This window comes from Ambystoma mexicanum, chromosome 4q, assembly GCF_040938575.1.
Source record: "Ambystoma mexicanum isolate Mex_15411 chromosome 4q, UKY_AmexF1_1, whole genome shotgun sequence".
NCBI classification, from domain to species: Eukaryota; Metazoa; Chordata; class Amphibia; order Caudata; family Ambystomatidae; genus Ambystoma; species Ambystoma mexicanum.
The window spans coordinates 435141733-435164734 of record NC_090928.1 but is presented as its reverse complement, the minus strand read 5'-3'; the positions used below and the strand labels follow the sequence as shown (position 1 = coordinate 435164734).

General features: G+C 37.2%; 2 non-coding genes across 2 annotated transcripts; both read right to left on the bottom strand.

Moving 5' to 3' along the window:
• Positions 1-608: 608 nt before the first annotated feature.
• On the bottom strand, positions 609-680 carry TRNAS-GCU (transfer RNA serine (anticodon GCU)). Its single transcript has one exon. It is a non-coding gene; the product is annotated as a tRNA-Ser (tRNA).
• A 3731-nt stretch (positions 681-4411) lies between these two features.
• On the bottom strand, positions 4412-4483 carry TRNAC-GCA (transfer RNA cysteine (anticodon GCA)). Its single transcript has one exon. It is a non-coding gene; the product is annotated as a tRNA-Cys (tRNA).
• Positions 4484-23002: the final 18519 nt, after the last annotated feature.

Here is a 23002-nt window from a genome sequence, read left to right as displayed (position 1 = left end):
ACATGGAAAAAAATGTTTGTCAAATGCACAAATTCTGCAAAACGTAACTGCTTCTCTACAGCAGTGTGTTGATTTTGTGCTAAGAGCATAGTTAAACCCAATTGTTCATTGTTTTTTATATGAAATGATGATATATCCTATTGTTTCTTACAGTGCATTGGGTTGAAAAACATTTTAACAGGATCTATTGATGAGGGTATATGGTTATGAAACAGGGACTTCTTGAATTGCACTCCTACGCTCTACCACTGACATAAACCCTTGAATGCTGAAAACTGCTCTTTTTAAAAAAAAAGTGATAGAGTGGATGACTGTATGAAACTTGTAGAACTAATGACATCAGTGCACTTCTGGGCAGCTGTACAAATTAATACATTTCATTAAGGGCATATTATTGGTTTCCGCCACAGTTTTATAACATTCATATGAGCTTGCAATGGACTATTTCAAACTGATAATATCACCAGTAGAACTTGGGTGAATGTAAAACACAGCTTGTATCATACGAAGAAATCCTAAACAGTTTCATGGTGTTTACCCTACGTTTTAGGAGATGATCAGGAGTATTTCAATTAAAAAAATATTTCTACAGGTAAAACAGTTGGACAAGGGGGCACCCAGATTTGAACTGGGGACCTTTTGATCAGCAGTCAAATGCTCTACCACTGAGATATACCCCCAGGTCTGAAATGTTCACCTTTATTAATTTAGTAATATGTACAAAGTGCAAGCAACATGCAATCACCATCAAAGCAATGCATTTTCAGCCACCAAACCCTCCTTATAAGTATATGGGGTACAAAAGATGTCCTTTATCTGCCTTCGTAAAATACAGTGAGGTTTCCAGTGCAAGAATTCATACATTTCGTATCACATGTAGATCTTGGAACATGGAAAAAAAAACTGTTGTCAAATGCACAAATTCTGCAAAACGTAACTGCTTATCTAGTGCAGTTTGTTGATTTTGTGCTAAGAGCATAGTTAAACCAAATTGTTCATTGTTTTGTATATGAAATGATGATATATCTTATTGTTTCTTAAAGTGCATTGGGTTGAAAAACATTTTAACAGGATCTATTGAAGAGGGCATATGGTTATGAAACAGGGACTGCTTGAACTGCACTCCTACCCTCTACCACTCACATAAATCCTTGAATGCTGAAAACTGCCCTTTTTTAAAAAAAAGTGATAGAGTGGGTGACTGTATGGAACTTGTAGAACTAATGACATCAGTGCACTTCTGGTCAGCTGTACAAATTAATACTTTTCATTAAGGGCATATTATTGGTTTCCACCATAGTTTTATAACATTCATATGAGCTTCCAATGGACTATTTCAAACTGATAATGTCACCAGTAGAACTTGGGTGAATGTAATACACAGCTTGTATCATACGAAGAAATCCGAAACAGCTTAATGGTGTTTACCCTATGTTTCAGGAGATGATCAGGAGTATTTCAAATGTAGAAATGTGTTGCTCATTACATAAAATGCTAAGCTTGTATGTTTTCTTCGATTTATTTAATTAAAAAAATATTTCTACAGGTACAACAGTTGGACCAGGGGGCACCCAGATTTGACCTAGGAACCTCTTGATCTGCCGTCAAATGCTCTGTCACTGAGCTATACCCGCAGTTCTAAAATGTTCACCTTTATTAATTCAGTAATATGTACAAAGTGCAAGCAATATGCAATCACCATCAAAGCAATGCATTTTCAGCCACCAAACCCTCCTTATAAGTATATGGAGTGCGAAGGATGTCCTTTATCTGCCTTGCTAAAATACAGTGAGGTTTCCATTGCAAGAATTCATACATTTCGTATCACATGTAAATCTTGCAACATGGAAAAAAAAACTTTTGTCAAATGCACAAATTCTGCAAAACGTAAATGCTTCTCTACTGCAGGTTGTTGATTTTGTGCTAAGAGCATAGTTAAACCCAATTGTTCATTGTTTTGTATATGAAATGATGATATATCTTATTGTTTCTTACCGTGCATTGGCTTGAAAAACCTTTTAACAGGATCTATTGAAGAGGGTATACGGTTATGAAACAGGGACTTCTTGAACTGCACTCCTACCCTCTACCACTGACATAAACCCTTGAATGCTGAAAACTGCCCTTTTTTAAAAAACGTGATAGAGTGGGTGACTGTATGGAACCTGTAGAACTAATGACATCAGTGCACTTCTGGTCAGCTCTACAAATTAATACATTTCATTAAGGGCATATTATTGGTTTCCACCACAGTTTTATAACATTCATATGAGCTTCCAATGGACTATTTCAAACTGATAATATCACCAGTAGAACTTGGGTGAATGTAATACACAGCTTGTATCATACGAAGAAATCCGAAACAGCTTAATGGTGTTTACCCTATGTTTCAGGAGATGATCAGGAGTATTTCAAATGTAGAAATGTGTTGCTCATTACATAAAATGCTAAGATTGTAAATGTTTTCTTTAATTAAAAAAATATTTCAACAGGTACAACAGTTGGATCAGGGGGCACCCAGATTTGAACTAGGGACCTCTTGATCTGCAGTTAAATGCTCTTCTACTGAGCTCTACCCCCAGTTCTAAAATGTTCACCTTTATTAATTCAGTAATATGTACAAAGTGCAAGCAACATGCAATCACCATCAAAGCAATGCATTTTCAGCTACCAAACCCTCCTTATAAGTATATGGGGTGTGAAGGATGTCCTTTATCTGCCTTGGTAAAATACAGTGAGGTTTCCATTGCAAGAATTCATACATTTCGTATCACATATAGATCTTGGAACATGGAAAAAAAAATCTTTTGTCAAATGCACAAATTCTGCAAAATGTAAATGCTTCTCTACTGCAGTTGGTTGATTTTGTGCTAAGAGCATAGTTAAACCCAATTGTTCATTGTTTTGTATATGAAATGATGATATATCTTATTGTTTCTTACAGTGCATTGGGTTGAAAAACCTTTTAACAGGATCTACTGAAGAGGGTATATGGTTATGAAACAGGGACTTCTTGAACTGCATTCCTACCCTCTACCACTGAGTTAAACCTTGAATGCTGAAAACTGCCCTTTTTTAAAAAGGTGATAGAGTGGGTGACTGAATGGAACTTGTATAACTAATGACATCAGTGCACTTCTGGTCAGCTGTACAAATTAATACATTTCATTAAGGGCATATTATTGGTTTCCACCACAGTTTTATAACATTCATATGCGCTTCCAATGGACTATTTCAAACTGATAATATCACCAGTAGAACTTGGGTGAATGTAATACACAGCTTGTATCATACGAAGAAATCCGAAACAGCTTATTGGTGTTTACCCTATGTTTCAGGAGATGATCAGGAGTATTTCAAATGTAGAAATGTGTTGCTCATTACATAAAATGCTAAGCTTATATGTTTTCTTCAATTTATTTAATTAAAAAAATATTTCTACAGGTACAACAGTTGGACCAGGGGGCACCCAGATTTGACCTAGGAACCTCTTGATCTGCCGTCAAATGCTCTAGCACTGAGCTATACCCGCAGTTCTAAAATGTTCACCTTTATTAATTCAGTAATATGTACAAAGTGCAAGCAACATGCAATCACCATCAAAGCAATGCATTTTCAGCCACCAAACCCTCCTTATAAGTATATGGGGTGCGAAGGATGTCCTTTATCTGCCTTGCTAAAATACAGTGAGGTTTCCATTGCAAGAATTCATACATTTCGTATCACATGTAGATCTTGGAACATGGAAAAAAAAGTTTGTCAAATGCACAAATTCTGAAAAACGTAACTGCTTCTCTAGTGCAGTTTGTTGATTTTGTGCTAAGAGCATAGTTAAACCCAATTGTTCATTGTTTTGTATATGAAATGATTATATATATTATTGTTTCTTACAGTGCATTGGGTTGAAAATCATTTTAACAGGATCTGTTGAAGAGGGTATATGGTTATGAAACAGGGACTTCTTGAACTGCATTCCTACCCTCTACCACTGAGTTAAACCTTGAATGCTGAAAACTGCCCTTTTTTAAAAAGGTGATAGAGTGGGTGACTGAATGGAACTTGTATAATTAATGACATCAGTGCACTTCTGGTCAGCTGTACAAATTAATACATTTCATTAAGGGCATATTATTGGTTTCCACCACAGTTTTATAACATTCATATGCGCTTCAATTGGACTATTTCAAACTGACAATATCACCAGTAGAACTTGGGTGAATGTAAAACACAGCTTGTATCATATGAGGAAATCCTAAACAGCTTAATGGTGTTTACCCTATGTTTCAGGAGATGATCAGGAGTATTTCAAATGTAGAAATGTATTGCTCATTACATAAAATGCTAAGATTGTAAATGTTTTCTTCAATTTATTTAATTTAAAAAATATTTCTACAGGTAAAACATTTGGACAAGGGGGCACCCAGATTTGAACTAGGGACCTCTTGAGCTGCAGTCAAATGTTCTACCACTGAACTATACCCCCCGTTCTGAAATGTTTACTTTTATTAATTCAGTAATATGTACAAAGTGGAAGCAACATGCAATCACCATCAAAGCAATGCATTTTCAGCCACCAAACCCTCCTTATAACTATAAGGGGTACACAAGATGTCCTTTATCTGCCTTGGTAAAATACAGTGAGGTTTCCATTGCAAGAATTCATATATTTCGTATCACATGTAGATCTTGGAACATGGAAACAAAACTTTTGTCAAATACACAAATTCTGCAAAACGTAACTGCTTCTCTACTGCAGTTTGTTGATTTTGTGCTAAGAGCATAGTTAAACCCAATTGTTCATTGTTTTTTATATGAAATGATGATATATCCTATTGTTTCTTACAGTGCATTGGGTTGAAAAACATTTTAACAGGATCTATTGAAGAGGGTATATGGTTATGAAACAGGGACTTCTTGAACTGCACTCCTACCCTCTACCACTGACATAAACCCTTGAATGCTGAAAACTACTCTTTTTTAAAAAGGTGATAGTGGCGGAGTGCGGCGAGTGTGTTGTTCGTGTTTGTTCGTGTTTGTTGGTCAGAGGAGCTGCAGCGACCAGTCTCTTTACCCTGTCCATTTGCCTGGAGGCGGACTTTACTACAAAACCACCGGACACACGCGGAGCGTCGCGGAGTGCGGCGAGTGTGTTGTTCGTGTTTGTTGGTCAGAGGAGCTGCAGCGACCAGTCTCTTTACCCTGTCCATTTGCCTGGAGGCGGACTTTACTACAAAACCACCGGACACACGCGGAGCGTCGCGGAGTGCGGCGAGTGTGTTGTTCGTGTTTGTTGGTCAGAGGAGCTGCAGCGACCAGTCTCTTTACCCTGTCCATTTGCCTGGAGGCGGACTTTACTACAAAACCACCGGACACACGCGGAGCGTCGCGGAGTGCGGCGAGTGTGTTGTTCGTGTTTGTTGGTCAGAGGAGCTGCAGCGACCAGTCTCTTTACCCTGTCCATTTGCCTGGAGGCGGACTTTACTACAAAACCACCGGACACACGCGGAGCGTCGCGGAGTGCGGCGAGTGTGTTGTTCGTGTTTGTTGGTCAGAGGAGCTGCAGCGACCAGTCTCTTTACCCTGTCCATTTGCCTGGAGGCGGACTTTACTACAAAACCACCGGACACACACGGAGCGTCGCGGAGTGCGGCGAGTGTGTTGTTCGTGTTTGTTGGTCAGAGGAGCTGCAGCGACCAGTCTCTTTACCCTGTCCATTTGCCTGGAGGCGGACTTTACTACAAAACCACCGGACACACGCGGAGCATTGCGGAGTGCGGCGAGTGTGTTGTTCGTGTTGCTTGGGGAGCGGTGGGACGTGGAGAGACTGAGCTCGTAGTCTGCAATACATTGCAGGTAAGACTTAACTGCATATCCAGGCGCTATAATCCTAATCACATGCCCTAGCGCTCCTTACTAACCTCAGTGAAATTGCGGCCGCGACTGCGGGGCGTTCCCCTTTGAACGGCCTCAATTCACAACGTAAACTCATCAATCCTCCATCTCGAGATCCTGCCGTGACTGCGGGGCAAGACCCTTTGAACGGCTGTGACTCGTGTACATGGGGGCTGCATCTGGGAATGATCGTGCGACGACACGAGGAAAAATAAATTTTAAAAAAAATAAAAATAAAAATAAAAAAAATAAAAATAAAAAAAAAACTATAAATAAACAGCTTCAAAATAAGGCATTGATGTCATAACCATTTGATACCATTTGATACTAAGTGCTTGAAGAGTGTGGCTGCTGGATGCAAACCGGTGGATATTTTTTGCGATCCAAAATGTCCACAAACTTGAAAACATCAAGTACGTCTCTGACTTTGAAATCTACACCTAAAAACATCACGAAAGTCAATATTTTGAAGAGAAAGGTGCGCAATCAATCCTTGGACACTGCCAATATGAAATCCGGCGAAGGAGATATCCGCGACTTCTGCACATTGGCGAAATTTAATAAGGAGAACATCCCTGTCACTCACGACACCTCCATAACGGACACACAACTTAGAACGGCTGTGGAACAAATATCAACAGAGACAGAACACATTACGATCAATTTATCAAGTGTCCACAGTTCTCAACATAAACTCGAGAAATATAAAGTTAGCAAAACTGGGTCACTTGATGCATATTTAAAACCAAGGCAACTAGATGTGCCAGTTATTCTAATTGAAGATCAGGCTCAGTCTGACAATGGAAAACAAAAAACATCTAACTCACCTAATAACTTAGAGCTTGACAAAGTCTCCGAGGGTCTAAAAGATGAGAGACAAAAGATCACCCTATTAGTACCAAAGAACAAGGAGTCACAGCATGGTGAACAAGGGTCGTGCTTGAATCCTGATTACCAGTATAACGAACAAAATGTTATTTCAACCAAGTTGGTTGCTATCGACCTAGAAGAGAGAGAAGAAGGGTCGAGCTTACTTTTGGATGAACTGTCATCCATAGCTTTGTCATCTATGTTTTCGGACCAGAATAACAGTCTGTACAAATCACCAAGCTTATATGACAATTCAGAAAACACGGTACACATGTCCTTAGCTGGATTAGCAAATGAAGGGAAAGTGTCTCCCCATTTTAACAATAAAAAGTCTCCATGTGCAAGATCAATACAGGAACCACTATCCCAATACAATATGTTGGAAATTACCCTTAACTCAATGCATATGACAATAGTCACATTAACGAAGCTCTTTGAATCTCTGGACTCCAAATTAGTAACACAAGCCAAGCAATTGGATCAACTAGTTACATGGATGCACAATTTAACAACTAATCCAGCCATTGTGCCTAGGAGTCCAAATAAACCTATTTTGACTGCTGCGTTCAAAGAAAAGGCTTATTCCAAATTACCGGAAATTAATCATGTGATTAAAGAAGTTCTTCTCCAAGATTCTTTACACAAATCTGTCATGATTATTGAAAATGCGATAGAACAATCGCAAGACCAGATTCAGGATGCTGTATGCATACCTGTCCAGCAAAGGGATGACGCACCCTCCATTGCGTATACGCAATCGAACCATGGTAAGTCAACTGCTGCCATAAAAGATAAGAAATCGTCAGAGATTCCTAACATAGCAATGTACAATTTATTTCAAAATACAAACTCAATTAAAGATAAAACCAAAGACTGTGGTTTAAATTGCAAAAAAACTAAAAACCAGGAGCGACTGGCAATACGTTCAAGGGTCAATATTAAACACCTCATTAAACGGCTCATTCCGAAAATGAAAGTCAACTCAAGGATACCAACTAACAAGCCCGCCAAAAATTCCAAAAGTAAAAGTATTGGGCTACCATCTGAAATCTCTGACAATATTGTCAAAGACTATCTACCGTTGAATCAACTGATTACCACTATAGAAGACAATGAAGTGTCCAATGAAACAATGAAAAAAGATGTGCAAATCGATCCAGTGACGGCTCAACTTCCAACTCAAGATGCTCAAGCTCAATCCCTAATAACTAAACAAGTAAGCATCACCCAGGCGTTGACCCCCTGCAACCCAATGTCGACAACACAGATGGTTGGTGACCCATTTTTGGGTAGCTGCTCTAAACGAGATGCATTGAACAGTGTCAATCATGATGGAGAGAATTTTTCTATACTGGCTGATATTAAATCTCAGATTGAGAATTCGATAAAGAACTACCTTGAGCTGCAACAATCAATGAAAAGCACACTTCAGCCAAAAAATAATCGGCTAACCGTGCCAACACCCATTATAAGTTCTCTTGATGTAAATTCCCAATCTTTACAACAAGATCAAGCTACTCAAGGAACTAATGTGAAGTCTCAATCTCTACAACAAGATCAAGCCACGCAAGCAATTCGACAAGTCCGAACAACTCAGCAGTCTCAACTTGCCTTGTATCACCAAGCGGTGCAGCAGTTGTTACCAAGCACTACCCAAAATGCCAACTTAAAGCGTGATACATCAAATGAGGAAAGAAACCATCCTCATTCTCAAGAGTCTTTTACTCAACAGGAGATAACTAAAAAGTTCAATAGTCATCATCTCCAAGGCAACCGTGAAAGACAACATCTTCAAATATGTCAGAAACAGCATCCAAAAGAAGCCAATATAGACACGCAAATAGCGAAAGCAATTGAAAGTTACTTTAACTTGAATATCAAGCAACTACTTCCATCTATTAAATCTACTACAGAAGTGGATCGAGATCTTATATTAACCAAACAGCAAGAATTTGGAAAAAGACAGGAACCGGCTATTCAGAAAGAGAATAGTGCCAGGGGTGGTATTGGATCAAAGGCAATAAATAAACAAAAATGGAACAATCATCATAGACTGATCCTCAAATGTCGACCGGCTCCATACCCAGACTATGTACTCAATCGATCAAGCATTCTAGCAATATGTGAAGATATCGATGCGCTTCATGACATAACCTCAATTGATATCGCTCAAGTCGAATTTCTCAAAGATCACGATCAATCTATGGTGAGACTTTGGCTTCCTTCAAATCTGACAAGAAATGCTTTATGGCAAGCCCGAATGGATCTATTTGCCTTGGGATTTGTGTTAGCCAGAGATCCCACGTGTTTAGACGAAAGAGGGAACATAACCCTAGAATCCAAAAATAACTACATGGAACAATATGACCAGGAAAATTGCATCCATACTACCGAAATCATCAACTCAAAATCAGCTAAAATCCATCAAGCTTCGATCTATGATGAAGAAGAAAAATTATAACAAAGAAATGAACCAAGTACAATATCTCTAATTAGCTGGAATACGTGTGGCCATAGCCATCTATTACGCCACAGTGCAGATGACTTATTACCCCATGACATTATATTGCTGCAAGAAACATGGCTAACCAAAAGACCTACATGGGAGGAACATACTGTAATATTAAATCCAGCTATCTCAAGGCAATCTGGAAGACCGTCCTCAGGGCTGATGATAATCACCAAGAACCACAAGAACTGGAGCCTAAGTGATTGGGCCTCCCCAAATCCTTACCTGCAACTGGTCATATTGAATATGAGAGGTACTGTTTTTGCTTTACTCAACATCTATCGGAATCCGAAAGGCATTGGGGATGACAATTTCTTTTTGGAGCTAGAACTCCTTTTGAATTTGATCTCAGACGCATCTGACATCACTTCAATTATTGTAGCTGGAGATTTAAATTTGCAGCTTTTACCTAATCACAACTTGAAATACAACCTCATTTGTCTAAGATTGAAGACCCTAATGAAAAATCGGAATCTGATCATGTGCAATGGTTCAATATCTGGCGACTTAGTCCCTAAAACTACCTGATCTAGAGGAACTGCTTCCTCCATAATTGACTATGTCTTTGTGGATTCACTCACCTTCCATAATGCGCTTACTTTTCAAATTCTGCCGCAAACCAGCAGTGATCAGAATGTCCTGAACTTAAAATGGAATGTCAAAATGAATGTGCCAAATGCCAACCAAAGATTCAAACATACAGTGTCAACTAACAATGCCCGTTCAAGATTGGTTTGGAATAGGAAGACCTTGGACGAATACTGCACAACAATTGAAGCAAACATACATAGTGATTACACAGCACATCTTCATCTATTTGAAGTTGTCTATAAGAATCGCAAACTTGACTTTGCAAAACCCAAGCATCAAAGCGACTTGATAGTACAACAAAAAAAAACGACCTTAAGGAAAAATAGAAAGGCAATTTTACGTTCTAACTGTGTCGATAAATATCAAAAAGTAAAATCACTCAATTGTCAGTATACTAACTGGCTGAAAGGACATCGCTCTCTCATGTACCACAAAGATGGCGAATCCATGTTGCATAATAGTATGAATAAAAACACTGGTCAAATGTGGGCTCTGCTCAATGGTGCCTTAAATTCAACACAAAAAGCAGCTCAAATAAACGGAGTAAGCGAAAATCAATGGATCAATCATTTTACCAACATGTACCAGAAAGAACTGTGTCAACCAAGTAATGTCGCCAGACAGAATTCCAACTATACTGGGCTCCAAATTGAAGAAGAGGATGTATTACTCTATATAAAAAGGCTCTCAAATTCACGTGCACCAGGGCCGGATGGTATGAGCAACTTCATGTTCAAACAAGCACCAACACAATGGGCCAAGGTACTGACGTTAATCTTCAATCAAATCATCAACAATGCCACTATTCCAGCCTCATGGAAAAAGGCCATCATTATACCAATTTTCAAAAAAGGAGACCGTTCACTTCCAAAGAACTATAGGCCCATCTCACTATTAGATGCTTCTGGTAAGTTGTTTTCAAAATTCATCTTAAGAGACTTTAACAAATGGACACTTGAAGCAGATGCTAGAGATCCCTTTCAAACCGGATTTGTAGCCGGTATGGGAACTTCCATTAACCTGCTCACGCTAACAGCCATTATTGAGCATCATAAAGCAATCAAACAACCACTATATTTCATCTATATAGATCTACGAGCCGCGTTTGATTCTGTGTCACGCGAGCTCTTAATTCAAAAACTAACTCGATCAAGATGTCCAAGTTATATTATACACCTTATAGAAGACTTGCATACAAATAACTCAATACAAATTCGTCTCACACATGAGGGAAAACTATCTCAATCAATCAAAACATTTCGTGGAGTAAGACAAGGCTGCACCCTAGCATCAGCCCTTTTTAATTTTTTTATGTCTGATGTTGGCCAGTCCTTTGAAAACATCTTCATTGATCCTCCAAAATTGAAGAACAATGCCATTCCTTTCCTGATGTATGCGGATGATTTGGTGATTATGTCCAAAACACTGAAGGGGCTTCAAAAGTCTCTCGATGCAATCATCAATTATACTAATAACAACCATCTAAGCATCAATCGTGAGAAAACTAAGGTGATGATCTTCAACGGTAATCGCAAATCATCTAGAACAACGCTCAATTGGAATATTGAGGGAGAAAATCTCAAAATAGTAAGCCACTACACCTATCTGGGTGCCCAAATATTCTCAAAAGATCAAGTCATGACATACAAACAACAACAACATGATAAGGTGATTACTTTTATTCAGCAATCGAAAATAATTCTAAGGAAATACGGAAAGTTCACTCTGGCCCCGGTCCTATCATTCTACAATCAAAAACTCTCACCAATTTTGTTATATTCATCAGAATCAAGACCGGTCATGTCTGACAAATTTTGGAATTCCTTAGAATCAAAGTACTGGCGCAGTGTTCTCCAGCTGCCATCATCAACACCATTAGCCCTCATTAGACATGAATTGGGACTCATTTCCTTACACTTTAGATACATATGGCTAATAATAGCGTTATTCCGGAAATGCTTATTGGCATGGAAAGATACAACGGTCTTGGGAATACTGTCTATCTATATCTTTGGCTCAAAAGATAGCTTCATAAAAAATGGCGAAACTTAGTCATTGATACGTTGGCGTTGATTGATGTCTCTCTATCTAGTTTACTTCAAAATCCAGATCACATCAAAACAAGATTATTTGGAATGGATTGGAATAACACCAGAGACAAATGCACCAAGTATCGTGATTATGATCCGACAACCTTCACACAAAAGAAGCACTCGTATCCAGAACGCTACCTAATTAAATCTCCATCTAGCAAATATCGGAATGAGCTACTACGGCTAAGACTCAATTTATGGCCAACGAGACAGGTGTTGGCCCGTCGCAATCTCATCAATAAAGAGCAAGCGTTCTGCAGATTTTGTCAACAACAAGAAATCACTGAAACATTGAGACATCTACTTACCGAATGTGAATTCCTTCTACATTCTCGCGTCAAATATTTTAAACATCTCACTGAACCATTTGGGGTCACTACATCTGACGTACTATGGAGAACCATATACTCTGGGATATCAACAGCTGTGTCAATCGGGGCAATGGCCTTTCTAAAAGAACTGAAGATTGAACAAATTCAACCAGAATAACAATATGATTAACATAGTATTAAACAAAAAAATAGTGTCTCCAGAAGGTGTGACCCCTCGCTAAAAAGATATGCACATATACTTGTCATATATAATTTATGCTTGGTTTTGTTTATCTATGCTTATTTCTTTTCTTTTATCCCTTCCTTTTTTTAAAAAAAAAAAAGAAAGTTTTTATACCCTAATTCATTTATATTGAAAAGTTGTATATTTCAATTATATCAATGAAAAAAAAAAAAAAAAAAAAAAAAAAAAGGTGATAGAGTGGGTGACTGTATGGAACTTGTAGAACTAATGACATCAGTGCACTTCTGGTCAGCTGTACAAATTAATACATTTCATTAAGGGCATATTATTGGTTTCCGCGACAGTTTTATAACATTCATATGCGCTTCCAATGGACTATTTCAAACTGATAATGTCACCAGTAGAACTTGGGTGAATGTAATACACAGCTTGTATCATACTAAGAAATCCGAAACAGCTTAATGGTGTTTACCCTATGTTTCCGGAGATGATCAGGAGTATTTCAAATGTAGAAATGTGTTGCTCATTACATAGTATGCTAAGATTGTAAATGTTTTTTCTTTAATTTATTTAATTAAAAATAAAATTCTACAGGTAAAACAGTTGGACCAGGGGGCACCCAGATTTGAACTAGGGACCTCTTGATCTGCAGTCAAATGCTCTACCACGGAGCTATACCCCCAGTTCTAAAATGTTCACTTTTATTAATTCAGTAATATGTACAAAGTGAAGCAACATGCAATCACCATCAAAGCAATGCATTTTCAGCCACCAAACCCTCCTTATAACTATAAGGGGTACAAAAGATGTCCTTTATCTGTCTTGGTAAAATACAGTGAGGTTTCCTTTGCAATAATTCATATATTTCGTATCACACGTAGATCTTGGAACATGGAAAAAAAAACTTTTGTCAAATGCACACATTCTGCAAAACGTAACTGCTTCTCTAGTGCAGTTTGTTGATTTTGTGCTAAGAGCATAGTTAAACCCAATTGCTCATTGTTTTATATATAAAATGATGATATATCCTATTGTTTCTTACAGTGCATTGGGTTGAAAAACATTTTAACAGGATCTATTGAAGAGGGTATATGGTTATGAAACAGTGACTCCTTGAACTGCACTCCTACCCTCTACCACTGACATAAACCCTTGAATGCTGAAAACTGCTCTTTTTAAAAAGGTGATAGAGTGGGTGACTGTATGGAACTTGTAGAACTAATGACATCAGTGCACTTCTGGTCAGCTGTACAAATTAATACATTTCATTAAGGGCATATTATTGGTTTCCACCACAGTTTTATAACATTCATATGCGCTTCCAATGGACTATTTCAAACTGATAATATCACCAGTAGAACTTGGGTGAATGTGATACACAGCTTGTATCATATGAAGAAATCCGAAACAGCTTAATGGTGTTTACCCTATGTTTCCGGAGATGATCAGGAGTATTTCAAATGTAGAAATGTGTTGCTCATTACATAAAATGCTAAGATTGTATGTTTTCTTCAATTAAAAAAATATTTCTACAGGTACAACAGTTGGACAAGGGGGCACCCAGATTTGAACTAGGGACCTCTTAATCTGCAGTCAAATGCTCTACCACTGAGCAATATCCCCAGTTCTGAAATGTCCACCTTTATTTACTCAGTAATATGTACAAAGTGGAAGCAACATGCAATCACCATCAAAGCAATGCATTTTCAGCCACCAAACCCTCCTTATAAGTATAAGGGGTACAAAAGATGTCCTTTATCTGCCTTCGTAAAATACAGTGAGGTTTCCAGTGCAGTAATTCATACATTTCGTATCACATGTGGATCTTGGAACATGGAAAAAAAAAACTTTTGTCAAATGCACAAATTCTGCAAAACGTAACTGCTTCTCTACTGAAGTTTGTTGATTTTGTGCTAAGAGCATAGTTAAACCCAATTGTTCATTGTTTTGTATATGAAATGATTATATATCTTATTGTTTCTTACAGTGCATTGGGTTGAAAATCATTTTAACAGGATCTGTTGAAGAGGGTATATGGTTATGAAACAGGGACTTCTTGAACTGCATTCCTACCCTCTACCACTGAGTTAAACCCTTGAATGCTGAAAACTGCCCTTTTTTAAAAAGGTGATAGAATGGGTGACTGTATGGAACTTGTATAACTAATGACATCAGTGCACTTCTGGTCAGCTGTACAAATTAATACATTTCATTAAGGGCATATTATTGGTTTCCACCACAGTTTCATAACATTCATATGAGCTTCCAATGGACTATTTCAAACTGATAATATCACCAGTAGAACTTGGCTTAATGTAATACACAGCTTGTATCATACGAAGAAATCCGAAACAGCTTAATGGTGTTTACCCTATGTTTCAGGAGATGATCAGGAGTATTTCAAATGTAGAAATGTGTTGCTCATTACATAAAATGCTAAAATTGTAAATGTTTTCTTCAATTTATTTAAAAAAATATTTCTACAGGTACAACAGTTGGACCCCAGATTTGAACTAGGGACCTCTTGATCTGCAGTTAAATGCTCTCCCACTGAGCTATACACCCAGGTCTGAAATGTTCACCTTTATTTATTCAGTAATATGTACAAAGTGCAAGCAACATGCAATCACCATCAAAGCAATGCATTTTCAGCCACCAAACCCTCCTTATAAGTATAAGGGGTGCGAAGTATGTCCTTTATCTGCCTTGGTAAAATACTGTGAGGTTTCCATTGCAAGAATTCATACATTTCGTATCACATGTAGATCTTGAAACATGGAAAAAAAATCTTTTGTCAAATGCACAAATTCTGCAAAATGTAACTGCTTCTCTACTGCAGTATGTTGATTTTGTACTAAGAGCATAGTTAAACCCAATTGTTCATTGTTTTTTATATGAAATGATGATATATCCTATTGTTTCTTACAGTGCATTGGGTTGAAAAACATTTTAACAGGATCTATTGAAGAGGGTATATGGTTATGAAACAGGGACTTCTTGAACTGCACTCCTACCCTCTACCACTGACATAAACCCTTGAATGCTGAAAACTGCTCTTTTTTAAAAAGGTGATAGAGTGGGTGACTGTATGGAACTTGTAGAACTAATGACATCAGTGCACTTCTGGTCAGCTGTACAAATTAATACATTTCATTAAGGGCATATTATTGGTTTCCGCCACAGTTTTATAACATTCATATGCGCTTCCAATGGACTATTTCAAACTGATAATATCACCAGTAGAACTTGGGTGAATGTAATACACAGCTTGTATCATACGAAGAAATCCGAAACAGCTTAATGGTGTTTACCCTATGTTTCCGGAGATGATCAGGAGTATTTCAAATGTAGAAATGTGTTGCTCATTACATAAAATGCTAAGATTGTAAATGTTTTTTCTTTAATTTATTTAATTAAAAATAAAATTCTACAGGTAAAACAGTTGGACCAGGGGGCACCCAGATTTGAAGGAGGGACTTCTTGATCTGCAGTCAAATGCTCTACCATGGAGCTATACCCCCAGTTCTAAAATGTTCACTTTTATTAATTCAGTAATATGTACAAAGTGAAGCAACATGCAATCACCATCAAAGCAATGCATTTTCAGCCACCAAACCCTCCTTATAAGTATATGGGGTGCGAAGGATGTCCTTTATCTGCCTTGGTAAAATACAGTGAGGTTTCCATTGCAAGAATTCATACATTTCGTATCACATGTAGATCTTGGAACATGGAAAACAAATTTTTTGTCAAATGCACAAATTCTGCAAAATGTAACTGCTTCTCTACTGCAGTTTGTTGATTTTATGCTAAGAGCATAGGTAAACCCAATTGTTCATTGCTTTTTTATATGAAATGATGATATATCCTATTGTTTCTTACAGTGCATTGGGTTGAAAAACATTTTAACAGGAGCTATTGAAGAGGGTATATGGTTATGAAACAGGGAATTCTTGAACTGCATTCCTACGCTCTAAAACTGAGTTAAACCCTTGAATGCTGAAAACTGCCCTTTTTTTAAAAGGTGATAGAGTGGGTGACTGTATGGAACTTGTAGAACTAATGACATCAGTGCACTTCTGGTCAGCTGTACAAATTAATACATTTCATTAAGGGCATATTATTGGTTTCCACCACAGTTTTATAACATTCATATGCGCTTCCAATGGACTATTTCAAACTGATAATATCACCAGTAGAACTTGGGTGAATGTGATAGACAGCTTGTATCATATGAAGAAATCCGAAACAGCTTAATGGTGTTTACCCTATGTTTCCGGAGATGATCAGGAGTATTTCAAATGTAGAAATGTGTTGCTCATTACATAAAATGCTAAGATTGTAAATGTTTTCTTCAATTTAAAAAATATTTCTACAGGTAAAACAGTTGGACAAGGGGGCACCCAGATTTGAACTAGGGACCTCTTGATCTGCAGTCAAATGCTCTACCACGGAGCTATACCCCCAATTCTGAAATGACCACCTATATTAATTCAGTAATATGTACAAAGTGGAAGCAACATGCAATCACCATCAAAGCAATGCATTTTCAGCCACCAAACCCTCCTTATAACTATAAGGGGTACAAAAGATGTCCTTTATCTGTCTTGGTAAAATACAGTGAGGTTTCCTTTGCAATAATTCATATATTTCGTATCACACGTAGATCTTGGAACATGGAAAAAAAAACTTTTGTCAAATGCACAAATTCTGCAAAACGTAACTGCTTCTCTAGTGCAGTTTGTTGATTTTGTGCTAAGAGCATAGTTAAACCCAATTGCTCATTGTTTTATATATAAAATGATGATATATCCTATTGTTTCTTACAGTGCATTGGGTTGAAAAACATTTTAACAGGATCTATTGAAGAGGGTATATGGTTATGAAACAGTGACTCCTTGAACTGCACTCCTACCCTCTACCACTGACATAAACCCTTGAATGCTGAAAACTGCTCTTTTTAAAAAGGTGATAGAGTGGGTGACTGTATGGAACTTGTAGAACTAATGACATCAGTGCACTTCTGGTCAGCTGTACAAATTAATACATTTCATTAAGGGCATATTATTGGTTTCCACCACAGTTTTATAACATTCATATGCGCTTCCAATGGACTATTTCAAACTGATAATATCACCAGTAGAACTTGGGTGAATGTGATACACAGCTTGTATCATATGAAGAAATCCGAAACAGCTTAATGGTGTTTACCCTATGTTTCCGGAGATGATCAGGAGTATTTCAAATGTAGAAATGTGTTGCTCATTACATAAAATGCTAAGATTGTATGTTTTCTTCAATTTATTTAATTAAGAAAATATTTCTACAGGTACAACAGTTGGACAAGGGGGCACCCAGATTTGAACTAGGGACCTCTTAATCTGCAGTCAAATGCTCTACCACTGAGCAATATTCCCAGTTCTGAAATGTTCACCTTTATTTACTCAGTAATATGTACAAAGTGGAAGCAACATGCAATCACCATCAAAGCAATGCATTTTCAGCCACCAAACCCTCCTTATAAGTATAAGGGGTACAAAAGATGTCCTTTATCTGCCTTCGTAAAATACAGTGAGGTTTCCAGTGCAGTAATTCATACATTTCGTATCACATGTGGATCTTGGAACATGGAAAAAAAAACTTTTGTCAAATGCACAAATTCTGCAAAACGTAACTGCTTCTCTACTGAAGTTTGTTGATTTTGTGCTAAGAGCATAGTTAAACCCAATTGTTCATTGTTTTGTATATGAAATGATTATATATCTTATTGTTTCTTACAGTGCATTGGGTTGAAAATCATTTTAACAGGATCTGTTGAAGAGGGTATATGGTTATGAAACAGGGACTTCTTGAACTGCATTCCTACCCTCTACCACTGAGTTAAACCCTTGAATGCTGAAAACTGCCCTTTTTTAAAAAGGTGATAGAATGGGTGACTGTATGGAACTTGTATAACTAATGACATCAGTGCACTTCTGGTCAGCTGTACAAATTAATACATTTCATTAAGGGCATATTATTGGTTTCCACCACAGTTTCATAACATTCATATGAGCTTCCAATGGACTATTTCAAACTGATAATATCACCAGTAGAACTTGGCTTAATGTAATACACAGCTTGTATCATACGAAGAAATCCGAAACAGCTTAATGGTGTTTACCCTATGTTTCAGGAGATGATCAGGAGTATTTCAAATGTAGAAATGTGTTGCTCATTACATAAAATGCTAAGATTGTAAATGTTTTCTTCAATTTATTTAAAAAAATATTTCTACAGGTACAACAGTTGGACCCCAGATTTGAACTAGGGACCTCTTGATCTGCAGTTAAATGCTCTTCCACTGAGCTATACACCCAGGTCTGAAATGTTCACCTTTATTTATTCAGTAATATGTACAAAGTGCAAGCAACATGCAATCACCATCAAAGCAATGCATTTTCAGCCACCAAACCCTCCTTATAAGTATAAGGGGTGCGAAGTATGTCCTTTATCTGCCTTGGTAAAATACTGTGAGGTTTCCATTGCAAGAATTCATACATTTCGTATCACATGTAGATCTTGAAACATGGAAAAAAAATCTTTTGTCAAATGCACAAATTCTGCAAAATGTAACTGCTTCTCTACTGCAGTATGTTGATTTTGTACTAAGAGCATAGTTAAACCCAATTGTTCATTGTTTTTTATATGAAATGATGATATATCCTATTGTTTCTTACAGTGCATTGGGTTGAAAAACATTTTAACAGGATCTATTGAAGAGGGTATATGGTTATGAAACAGGGACTTCTTGAACTGCACTCCTACCCTCTACCACTGACATAAACCCTTGAATGCTGAAAACTGCTCTTTTTTAAAAAGGTGATAGAGTGGGTGACTGTATGGAACTTGTAGAACTAATGACATCAGTGCACTTCTGGTCAGCTGTACAAATTAATACATTTCATTAAGGGCATATTATTGGTTTCCGCCACAGTTTTATAACATTCATATGCGCTTCCAATGGACTATTTCAAACTGATAATATCACCAGTAGAACTTGGGTGAATGTAATACACAGCTTGTATCATACGAAGAAATCCGAAACAGCTTAATGGTGTTTACCCTATGTTTCCGGAGATGATCAGGAGTATTTCAAATGTAGAAATGTGTTGCTCATTACATAAAATGCTAAGATTGTAAATGTTTTTTCTTTAATTTATTTAATTAAAAATAAAATTCTACAGGTAAAACAGTTGGACCAGGGGGCACCCAGATTTGAACGAGGGATTTCTTGATCTGCAGTCAAATGCTCTACCACGGAGCTATACCCCCAGTTCTAAAATGTTCACTTTTATTAATTCAGTAATATGTACAAAGTGAAGCAACATGCAATCACCATCAAAGCAATGCATTTTCAGCCACCAAACCCTCCTTATAAGTATATGGGGTGCGAAGGATGTCCTTTATCTGCCTTGGTAAAATACAGTGAGGTTTCCATTGCAAGAATTCATACATTTCGTATCACATGTAGATCTTGGAACATGGAAAACAAATTTTTTGTCAAATGCACAAATTCTGCAAAATGTAACTGCTTCTCTACTGCAGTTTGTTGATTTTGTGCTAAGAGCATAGTTAAACCCAATTGTTCATTGTTTTGTATATGAAATGATGATATATCCTATTGTTTCTTACAGTGCATTGGGTTGAAAAACATTTTAACAGGATCTATTGAAGAGGGTATATGGTTATGAAACAGGGACTTCTTGAACTGCACTCCTACGCTCTAAAACTGAGTTAAACCCTTGAATGCTGAAAACTGCCCTTTTTTTAAAAAGGTGATAGAGTGGGTGACTGTATGGAACTTGTAGAACTAATGACATCAGTGCACTTCTGGTCAGCTGTACAAATGAATACATTTCATTTAGGGCATATTATTGGTTTCCACCACAGTTTCATAACATTCATATGAGCTTCCAATGGACTATTTCAAACTGATAATATCACCAGTAGAACTTGGGTGAATGTAAAACACAGCTTGTACCATACGAAAAAATCCTAAACAGCTTAATGGTGTTTACCCTATGTTTCAGGAGATGATCAGGAGTATTTCAAATGTACAAATGTGTTGCTCATTACATAAAATGCTAAGATTGTAAATGTTTTCTTCAATTTAAAAAATATTTCTACAGGTAAAACAGTTGGACAAGGGGGCACCCAGATTTGAACTAGGGACCTCTTGATCTGCAGTCAAATGCTCTACCACGGAGCTATACTCCCAATTCTGAAATGACCCCCTATATTAATTCAGTAATATGTACAAAGTGGAAGCAACATGCAATCACCATCAAAGCAATGCATTTTCAGCCACCAAACCCTCCTTATAACTATAAGGGGTACAAAAGATGTCCTTTATCTGTCTTGGTAAAATACAGTGAGGTTTCCTTTGCAAGAATTCATATATTTCGTATCACACGTAGATCTTGGAACATGGAAAAAAAAACTTTTGTCAAATGCACAAATTCTGCAAAACGTAACTGCTTCTCTAGTGCAGTTTGTTGATTTTGTGCTAAGAGCATAGTTAAACCCAATTGTTCATTGTTTTTTATATGAAATGATGATATATCCTATTGTTTCTTACAGTGCATTGGGTTGAAAAACATTTTAACAGGATCTATTGAAGAGGGTATGTGGTTATGAAACAGGGACTCCTTGAACTGCACTCCTACCCTCTACCACTGACATAAACCCTTGAATGCTGAAAACTGCTCTTTTTAAAAAGGTGATAGAGTGGGTGACTGTATGGAACTTGTAGAACTAATGACATCAGTGCAGTTCTGGTCAGCTGTACAAATTAATACATTTCATTAAGGGCATATTATTGGTTTCCGCCACAGTTTTATAACATTCATATGCGTTCCCAATGGACTATTTCAAACTGATAATATCACCAGTAGAACTTGGGTGAGTGTCATACACAGCTTGTATCATACGAAGAAATCCGAAACAGCTTAATGGTGTTTACACTATGTTTCAGGAGATGATCAGGAGTATTTCAAATGTAGAAATGTGTTGCTCATTACATAAAATGCTAAGATTGTAAATGTTTTATTCAATTTATTTAAAACAATATTTCTACAGGTACAACCGTTGGACCAGGGGGCACCCAGATTTGAATTAGGGACCTCTTGATCTGCAGTCAAATGCTCTACCACTGAGCTATACCCCCAATTCGATAATGTTCACCTTTATTTAATCAGTAATATGTACAAAGTGGAAGCAACATGCAATCACCATCAAAGCAATGCATTTTCAGCCACCAAAAACTCCTTATAAGTATAAGGGGTGCGAAGGATGTCCTTTATCTGCCTTGGTAAAATACAGTGAGGTTTCCATTTCAAGAATTCATATTTAAACTAGGGACCTCTTGATTTGCAAACAGATGCTCTACCACTGAGCTATACCCCATATTCTGAAATGTTCACCTTTATTTATTCAGTAATATGTACAATTTGGAAGCAACATGCAATCACCATCAAAGCAATGCATTTTCAGCCACCAAACCCTCCGTATAAGTATAAGGGGTACAAAAGATGTCCTTTATCTGCCTTCGTAAAATACAGTGAGGTTTCCAGTGCAAGAATTCATACATTTCGTATCACATGTAGATGTTGGAACATGGAAAAAAAACTTTTGTCAAATGCACAAATTCTGCAAAACGTAACTGCTTCTCTACTGCAGTTTGTTGATTTTGTGCTAAGAGCATAGTTAAACCTAATTGTTCATTGTTTTTTATACGAAATGATGATATATCCTATTGTTTCTTACAGTGCATTGGGTTGAAAAACATTTTAACAGGATCTATTGAAGAGGGTATATGATTATGAAACAGGGACTTCTTGAACTTCCCTCCTACCCTCTACCACTGACATAAACCCTTGAATGATGAAAACTGCTCTTTTTTAAAAAGGTGATAGAGTGGGTGGCTGTATGGAACTTGTAGAACTAATGACATCAGTGCACTTCTGGTGAGCTGTACAAATTAATACATTTCATTAAGGGCATATTATTGGTTTCCGCCACAGTTTTATAACATTCATATGCGCTCCCAATGGACTATTTCAAACTGATAATATCACCAGTAGAACTTGGGTGAGTGTCATACACAGCTTGTATCATACGAAGAAATCCGAAACAGCTTAATGGTGTTTACACTATGTTTCAGGAGATGTTCAGGAGTATTTCAAATGTAGAAATGTGTTGCTCATTACATACAATTCTAAGATTGTAAATGTTTTCTTCAATTTATTTAATTAAAAAAATATTTCTACAGGTGAAACTGTTGGACAAGGGGGCACCCAGATTTGAATTAGGGATTTCTTGAGCTGTAGTCAAATGCTCTACCAATGAGCTAAACCCCCAGGTCTGAAATGTTCACCTTTATTTATTCAGTAATATGTGCAAAGTGCAAGCAACCTGCAATCACCATCAAAGCAATGTATTTTCAGCCACCAAACCCTCCTTATAAGTATAAGGGGTACAAAAGATGTCC